The following is a 7,974-nucleotide window of genomic DNA, read 5'->3' as shown; positions in this document are numbered from 1 at the left end:
TATTGGTCAAAGGGTACAAACTTTCAATTATAGGATAAATAAGCCTTGAGGATTTAATTTATAGCATGGGTACTATAGTTGATATTATTATATTGTATAATTGTAATTTGCTAAGAGACTAGATCTTGAGAGTTCTCATAACACCAAAAAGGTAATTATGTGAAGTAATGAATGTGTTAGTTAACTTGATTGTAGTAATCATTTCACAACATATATGTATATCAAATCATCACATTATATACATTAAATATATGCAATTTTATTTGTAAATTTTATATACAAAAAATGCAAAGTAAAATTGCATATATTTAATGTAAACAATGTGATGATTTGATATAGCTCAAATCTTTATGCCTCAATAAAGCCGAAAAAAATGTATGAGTAATAATCAATTAAATAAAAATCAAACGTTCATTAGAAATGATTAACAAAACCAAAAGTTTGTTCTTTGAAAGGACTAATAAAATTTATAATATCATAAATAATTGGCAAGATTGATCAAGGTAAAAATAAAAGAAGGCAGAAATAAATCTAGAAATATAAAAGGAAACATAATTAGCATACCTATGGTGCAGACATTAAGAAGATAAGAGGGGCCCGACGCAATGGCTCACGATTGTAATCCCAGCACTTTGGGAGGATGAGGTGTGTAGATCACCTGAGGTCAGGAGTTCAAGAATAGCCTGGCCAACATGGTGAAACCCCTCTCTACTAAAAATGCAAAAATTAGCCAGGCATGGTGATGGGTGCCTGTAATCCCAGCCACACAGGAGGCTGAGGCAGGAGAATCACTTGAACCCAGGAGGTGGAGGTTGCGGTGAGCTGAAATCACACTGCTGCACTCCAGCCTGGGCAACAAGAGAGAGATTCCATCTCAAAAAAAAAAAAAAAAAAAACATAAGAGGGTCCGAAAAAGGATTTGTATCCAAAATATATTGTGGGACTTCAAAAAGTTCATGGAAAATGCATATGATAAAAAACTATGCATGGATTTCAAAATTTTTCTGCACCAGAATAAACTCATACTAACTTGTTATAACATGTCTGAACGGGATCTAGTTTTAGGCACTAAGAAGAATAAGACGTTAATTTGAAAAGAACTCCTATCAAAACAACATGAATTCAGCTAAAATTGAAGCAAGAACATACATTAAATGTATGGTGACTCAGGAAGCTTAAGTGGGAGAATTGATTGAGCCAGGGGTTTGAGTACAGCCTGGGCAATACAGTAACCATATCTCTAAAAATAATAACAATAACAATTCTGGTGAAGCATGGATGGAATAATGGTGAACTCGTTAATGCTTTAAAAAATGTTTATGGGGACGGTGCCAAAGAAATCAGCAGTTTATGAATGGATAATACAATTTAAGAAGGGACAAAACAATGCTGAAGGTGAAGTCTGTAGCAGCAAACCATCCGCATCAATTTGACAGGAAAAAATTAATTTTGTTCAGGCCCTAATTGAAGAGGACCAACAACTAACAACAGAACAAAAGCCAACACCATAGACATCTCAGTTGGTTCAGCTTACACAATTCTGACTGACAAATTAAAGCTGAGCAAACTTTTCACTCACTGGGTGTCAAAACCATTGCACCCAGGTCAGCTACAGACAAAAACAGAGCTTTCAATACAAGTTTATGCAAGTGGGATCAATATCCTGAAGCATTTCTTCAAAGAATTGTATGAGGAGATGAAACATGGCTTTACTTAGTACAATCCTGAAAACAAAGCACAGTCAAACCAATGGCTTTGATTGTAGGTGAAAGTGGTCCAGTCAAAGCAAAAGTGAGCTGGTCAATAGCAAAGGTCATGGCAATAGTTTTTTGTGTTCGTGGATGCTCGAGGCATTTTGCTGCTGACCTTCTGGAAGGACAAAGAAGGATAACATCTGCTTGTTATGACAGTGTTTTGAGAAAGCTAGCCAAAGTTTTAGCAGAAAACTGTCAGGAAAACTTAACCAGAGATCCCTCCGCCATGACAATAATGCTCGTGCTCATTCCTCATCTCAAACAAGGGCAATTTAATGAGAGTTTTGACGATAAATCATTGTGCATCCACCTTACAGTCTTTTGACTCCTTCTGACTTCTTTTTGTTTCCTAATTTTTAAAAATCTGTAAAGAGCCCCTATTTTCCTTCAGTTAGTAATATAAAAAGACTGTATTGATGGGGCCAGGTGCATTGGCTCATGCCTGTATTCCCAGCACTTTGAGAGGCTAAGGTGGGGAGATTATTTGGGCCCAGGAGTTCAAGACCAGCCTGGGAAAAATAGTAAGGCCCTGTCTCTTAAAAAAAAAAAAGAAAGAAAGAAAGAAAGAAAGAAAGAAAGAAAGAAAGAAAGAAAGAAAGAAAGAAAGAAAAGACAAGACAAGACTGCATTGATGTGGTTACATTCCCAGGACCCTCAGTTCTTTAAGATAAACCAAATGGCTGGTATTATTGCCTACAAAAATGTCCTAACCTTGATAGAGCTTATATTAAGAAATGAATTTTATTATTTTCATCTTTTAATTTTATTTTTTCATAAATTTTTTAAAGACCTTTCATATAAAGAAGTCACAATTCAAAATTAGAAAGCAACCCAGTGGAAATGTAAATGGGCCTATGCAAAAATAATGGACAAATGATTTGAACATGACCTTCACAGAGAAGATAAACAAGTACAGGAGACAGTATTCAGTATCATTGGTCATTAAAACCGCAATGGGATATGCCTACCTGTATGCTAGAATGGCTAAAATTCTTTAAAATTGTTAAAATCTGATGATAACAAGTGTTGGCAAAGTGATAGGAGCAACTGGAACTTCCATAGATCACTAATAGGAACACAAAACTGTACAGCCACTGGGAGCAAAATTTGGCAGTTTCTCAAAAAGTTAAAGATACGCCTTCTATACAACACACAAATTTCATTCCGTGGTACCTATTCAAGAGAAATGAAAGCATATGTTCACACAAAGATTTGTATACAATGTTCATAGCAGTCATCATATGGAATGGCCAAAAAGTAGAAACCATTCAAATGTGTATCAACTGAAAAATGAATAAACAAATCGTGGTATGTCCATACAATGGAATACTACTCCACTATAAAGAAAAACAAACTACTGATATTCACAACAACATGGATGGGACCATTCTAATGAAAATAATTAGGTAAAAAAGACTAAATATCATTATTTCAATTATATTAAGTTCTGGAAAAGGTAAAATTGTAGGAACAGAAACATACATAGTTGTCTAGAAGCAGGAGTTGAGCATAAAGGGACATGAGAACTTTGTCGAGGTGAGAAAGGTATTCTAAAGCATATTGTAGTATTGTTTGCATAACCAAATATGTTTACCAAAGCTCACTGAACTTTACACTTAAAGTAGGCACATTTTATTGCACTTAAATTGCACACTAAAACTTTAAGATGTGAGAAATAAAAGCAGATAAGAGAATGTTATAAACAGCATTGTATCAACAAACTTGAAAATGTAAATAAAATGGCTATGAAAATTGCCAAAATCAATCCTAGAAAAATAGAAAATTTTAATTTATCCTATCACTACTAATGAAAGTGAATCAGTGGTTTAAAATCTTCCTTAAAGATTACATAGGATCCAGTTTTACAGGTGAGTTCCACCAAGTAGTCAAGAAACAGATCATTTCAACTTTAAATGAAAACCTTATTCACCAAGTAGTCAAGAAACAGATCATTTCAACTTTAAATGAAAACCTTATTCAGAAAAAAAAAAAAAAAAACCTTATTCAGAAAATAGAAAAAAAAAAGGTGGGGATAACACTCTCCAGCTTATTTTCCAGCCTCATATAAACCTGATAGAGAAAATTAACAAGAAAAATAGCACTTTGGGAGGCTGAGGAGGGCAGATCACCTGAGGTCAGGAGTTCAAGACCAACCTGGCCAATATGATGAAACCTCATCTCTACTAAAAATACAAAAACTAGCTGGACATGGTGGTGCATTCCTGTAGTCCTAGCTACTCGGGAGGCTGAGGCAGAAGAATCACTTGAACCCAGGAGACAGAGGTTTCAGTGAGCCCAGATTGTGCTACTGCACTCCAGCCTGGGTAACAGAGCAAGACAAGACAAGACAAAAGACAAGACAAGACAGAAGGAAAGGAAGGAAGGGAGGGAGGGAGGGAGGGAGGGAAAGAGAGAGAAAGAGAAAGAGAGAAAGAGAGGGAAGGAGGGAGGGAGGGAGGGAAGGAAGTGGAGAGAGAGAGAAAGAAAGAGGAAGGCAGGAAGGTAGGAAGGAAGGAAAATTATTTTTCAGTCTCATCCATGAAAATAGATGCAAATTCCTAAATAATATATTAGCAAACTAAATAAAACAATGTACAAAAATATAACTCATAATTTGGGTTGGGGGCTTTTTCCCAAAACGTAAGTTGAATTCAAATTTACAAAATCTGTTCATGTAATAGGTATGGTTTGGCTCTGTGTCAAATCTCACCTAGACTCATAATCCCCATAATCTCTGTGTGTCAATGTCAGGACCAGGTGGAGGTAAATTGAATAATGGGGCCAGTTTCTGCATGCTGTTCTCATGATAATGAGTGAGTCACACCAAATCTGATGGTTTTATAAGTGTCTGGCATTTCCCCTGCTTGCATTCATTCTCTCTCCTGCTGCCCTGTGAAGAGGTGCCTTCTGCCATGATTGTAAGTTTCCTGAGGCCTCCCCAGTCATGAGGAACTGTGAATCAACTAAACCTTTTCTCTTTATAAATTTCCCAGTCTTGGGTATTTCTTCATAGCAACATGAGAATGGACTAAGATATAGTTCACCACATTATCCAGTGAATAATAGAAAAAATACATATGACCATTACAACATATTAGAAAAAGGAGTCAATAAAATTCAACAATCATTCATGACAAAATTTCTTAGCTACTAGGAGTAGGAAAGAAGCTGCTTACCTGGATAAATGGTATCTATAAAAAAAAAAAACCTGGAATCATCATCATATTTAGTGGAGAAATATTGCAAGCATTCCTATTAAAATCAGGTATAAGACCATGATGCCCTCTATCACCACTTCTACTGAATAATACATTGAAAATCTTAGCCAGAATAGCAAGAAGAGGAAAAAAATTAATATGTAAGCATTAAAAAAGAGAAAATAAAATTCTAGCATTACCAATTGCTAAGTTATCTACATAGCAAAAACATTTTCAGACAAATTCTTGAAATTAAGATAATTTAGTAATTTTTAGATATAATATTAATATATAAAAGACTACTGCAAATCTAGTTATTTGGCCATAAGCAGTGATAAAATTTATATTTTAAAAAAGATACCACTATGATAGCAACTAAAGATATAAGGTAATAAGGAAAACATCCTATAAAAGATGTGCAAACCTTTAGGAAGAAAAGTAGAAAAACGAAAGCTTACTTATTAAGAGCTAGCAGTGTGCCAGGCATTGTACAAAGTTGTAGAAATACAAAGGCTGGTAAGACAGCATTTTCCTTTTTTCCAAGGCTACCCAGCTGGTATGAGACACTGATGCCCAAGCAGATAGTTGACATACAGTGGGACAAATGCAATGGAGGTGTGTTTGGATGCAGTAACAAGGGCGAGTCACATTTGGGAGAGTCAGTTAAAGGGCATACAAAGTTGGAAGTACTTATATTGACTCTTGAGGATGAGTAGGGATTTTCCAGGAGAGCGAGGAGGGAGTGGGAGTAAGCAATGCTCGCCAAGCAGAGGGAGAAGAATGGGGATAAGAAAAGGTGTAAAACACTCCAAGAACCCTATTCTCACAGCCATACCTCCTCAACAAAAATGTGCTGAAAATGCCGTCAGTTGCCTCACCTCTGAACTCTCGGACTGTCCCATCCTGCGGCCTCCCGTCATCTCTATTAAACTATTTCCTGTCCTTGAAGGTCCAATCCAAATTGCTTTCCCTATTCCTCTACCCCAAAATGCTGTGATCTATCTCTCCCCTCTTTGCTGAGAACACCTTGCATCTCTAATTTTAATGGAATGCCAGCTGCATTCTTCTGTTTACCAGACAGTATTTCAAGTATTTCTACTACTTTTGCAAAACAGCAAGTTAATAATTGAGTGGACACTCAGCAAATGTGTTTTGAGTGGGTCATTATTTAAACAGTTCATGTTGAAGGGCGTCTATAGAGCTGTTCCTTGCAGCAGATTGTGATCTGAAGGAAATCTGCATTGTTGTTGGTTTTGTTTTGTTGCATGACATCACAGTGAATGGCCTTTGTCTAACCCACAGGGAGACCAAAGCACAATACCTGTAAAACTTGGCCTCTGGATAAACTCCATCCTGTGTACTTCAAAACAGCATGGATACTCCCCCCTCTACCACCTCACTCCACTCTCTAAACAAAATTCCCAGTGTAGAAATAAAAGCAAGCTATTCTGCTGGTTAAAATGCCGGTTTGCACATCTGCATGTGTGCAACAAAGCAAGCTCATCTGGACATGCACAAAAATCAGTTATGATATTTACCGTGGTTGCACTCTCTATATGTCATTAAAATTAGTAATTTTATACAATTCAGAATAAGTAACGATGTTTTCCTCCAGGTTCAGAGAAAGTATGAAGTAGTAGGAAGAGCACTGGACTTGGAATTCCCTAAAAGATACTACTGTGGAACTTGACGAAATCTCCTAAAGCTTTTCCTCATATTCAAGGAGGTGATAATGTCACTTACCCAATATAGCTCATTTGGCTATCAGGACAATCAAATATGCCAGTGGCTATTTGAGTTTAAGAAGTGCAAAGCTCTGTTCCCCTGCCACGTGCTATCATTATTACTGAGACTAACCATCAGAAACTGACACAGCATTTCCCTTCTGATGAGCTTGAATCCTTTGACGCTGTTATCTACTTAAGAATTAGCTCCGTGAGGCATGCCCAGAAAGTTCATTGAGAGCATCACTGGTTTTAGACAGCTAAGACTAAGCCACAAGTGAAATTTATCATCTTCCTTCAGCATCTTTCAACAACATCCAAAAGTCTGTCTTTTAAAAGATAACCACGGCCTTAAATAAAAATAATTGTATTTGTATTGATTACATTATCTGGTGGCACTGTTTTCAGTGTAACAAATCATCAAAATGCATCCTCTACACATTTCCAGGGTCCAATTAAGTTGAATGATTATCCAGTAGCTCTTGTTTTCCTCACTACTTAATAGTTATCAAGGATCCCTCCCCAGCATTACTGCTCTTTTAGAATTTGTCTAGCAGGTTTTCTGGGTTTTACAAAAAAAAAAGAACCTCCACCACCACCACACACACACAGACACACACACACACACACACACACACACACACACGAAAGAATCCCTCTTCAATCAACATATGCCTGACTTAGGTGGAGTCTTTCATTGCCTGTTAAATGTTTAGCTTTTGTAAATACAATGATCCCCCATTACTCTATTATATTCCTCCACCATTCATTTAGACAGCGAAATACTATGCCACCTTTTAAAATGACATTGAGGACGTATGTTTACTAAGGTGAAGAGATTTATTATTATATGGTTAAATGTTAAATTTTTAAAGCAGCATGTTATGAAGCAGTAGTAGTAATGTTATTCTCGTAACAGGAAATGTGAGTTTGTAGTGTCACTTTGCTAAAAGTCTGATGTAAGCAAATCCGAGTAATTATTAAGTGCATAGATATTAGTGTCAGATTGACATGGATTCAAATCCATTCTTTTCCTGGCTAGATGACCTCGGACAGATTGTTTAATCTTTCTCAGTCTCACTTTCTTCTTCTTTACAGAAAATAATAATGGAATTGGCTTCCTGAGGTTGCTAGGAGGATTAAATGGATAAAGTATATTAGGCATTTAGCATAGTTCCTGGCCCAGAGTAAGTGATCTGTAAACCATAGCCATTATTATTATGATCTATGAGATGATAGAAAATGTCAATAGCTATTACCTCTAGATATGGGCTTAAGAATGATTTTTCTTTGCTTCTT

The 7,974-nt window shown here is 36.3% G+C and overlaps 1 pseudogene; it reads left to right on the top strand.

Annotated features, from left to right (window-relative positions):
• The first annotated feature begins 7,198 nt into the window (after nucleotides 1-7,198).
• On the top strand, nucleotides 7,199-7,266 carry LOC135270661 (U7 small nuclear RNA; annotated as a pseudogene).
• The last annotated feature ends 708 nt before the right edge of the window (nucleotides 7,267-7,974 follow it).

This window comes from Aotus nancymaae, unplaced genomic scaffold (assembly GCF_030222135.1).
Source record: "Aotus nancymaae isolate 86718 unplaced genomic scaffold, 86718_ANA_hifiasm-v0.15.2.pri h1tg000064l_1, whole genome shotgun sequence".
Taxonomy (NCBI): domain Eukaryota; kingdom Metazoa; phylum Chordata; class Mammalia; order Primates; family Aotidae; genus Aotus; species Aotus nancymaae.
The sequence above is the reverse complement of the archived record's forward strand: the minus strand, read 5'-3'. Positions and strand labels throughout refer to the sequence as shown.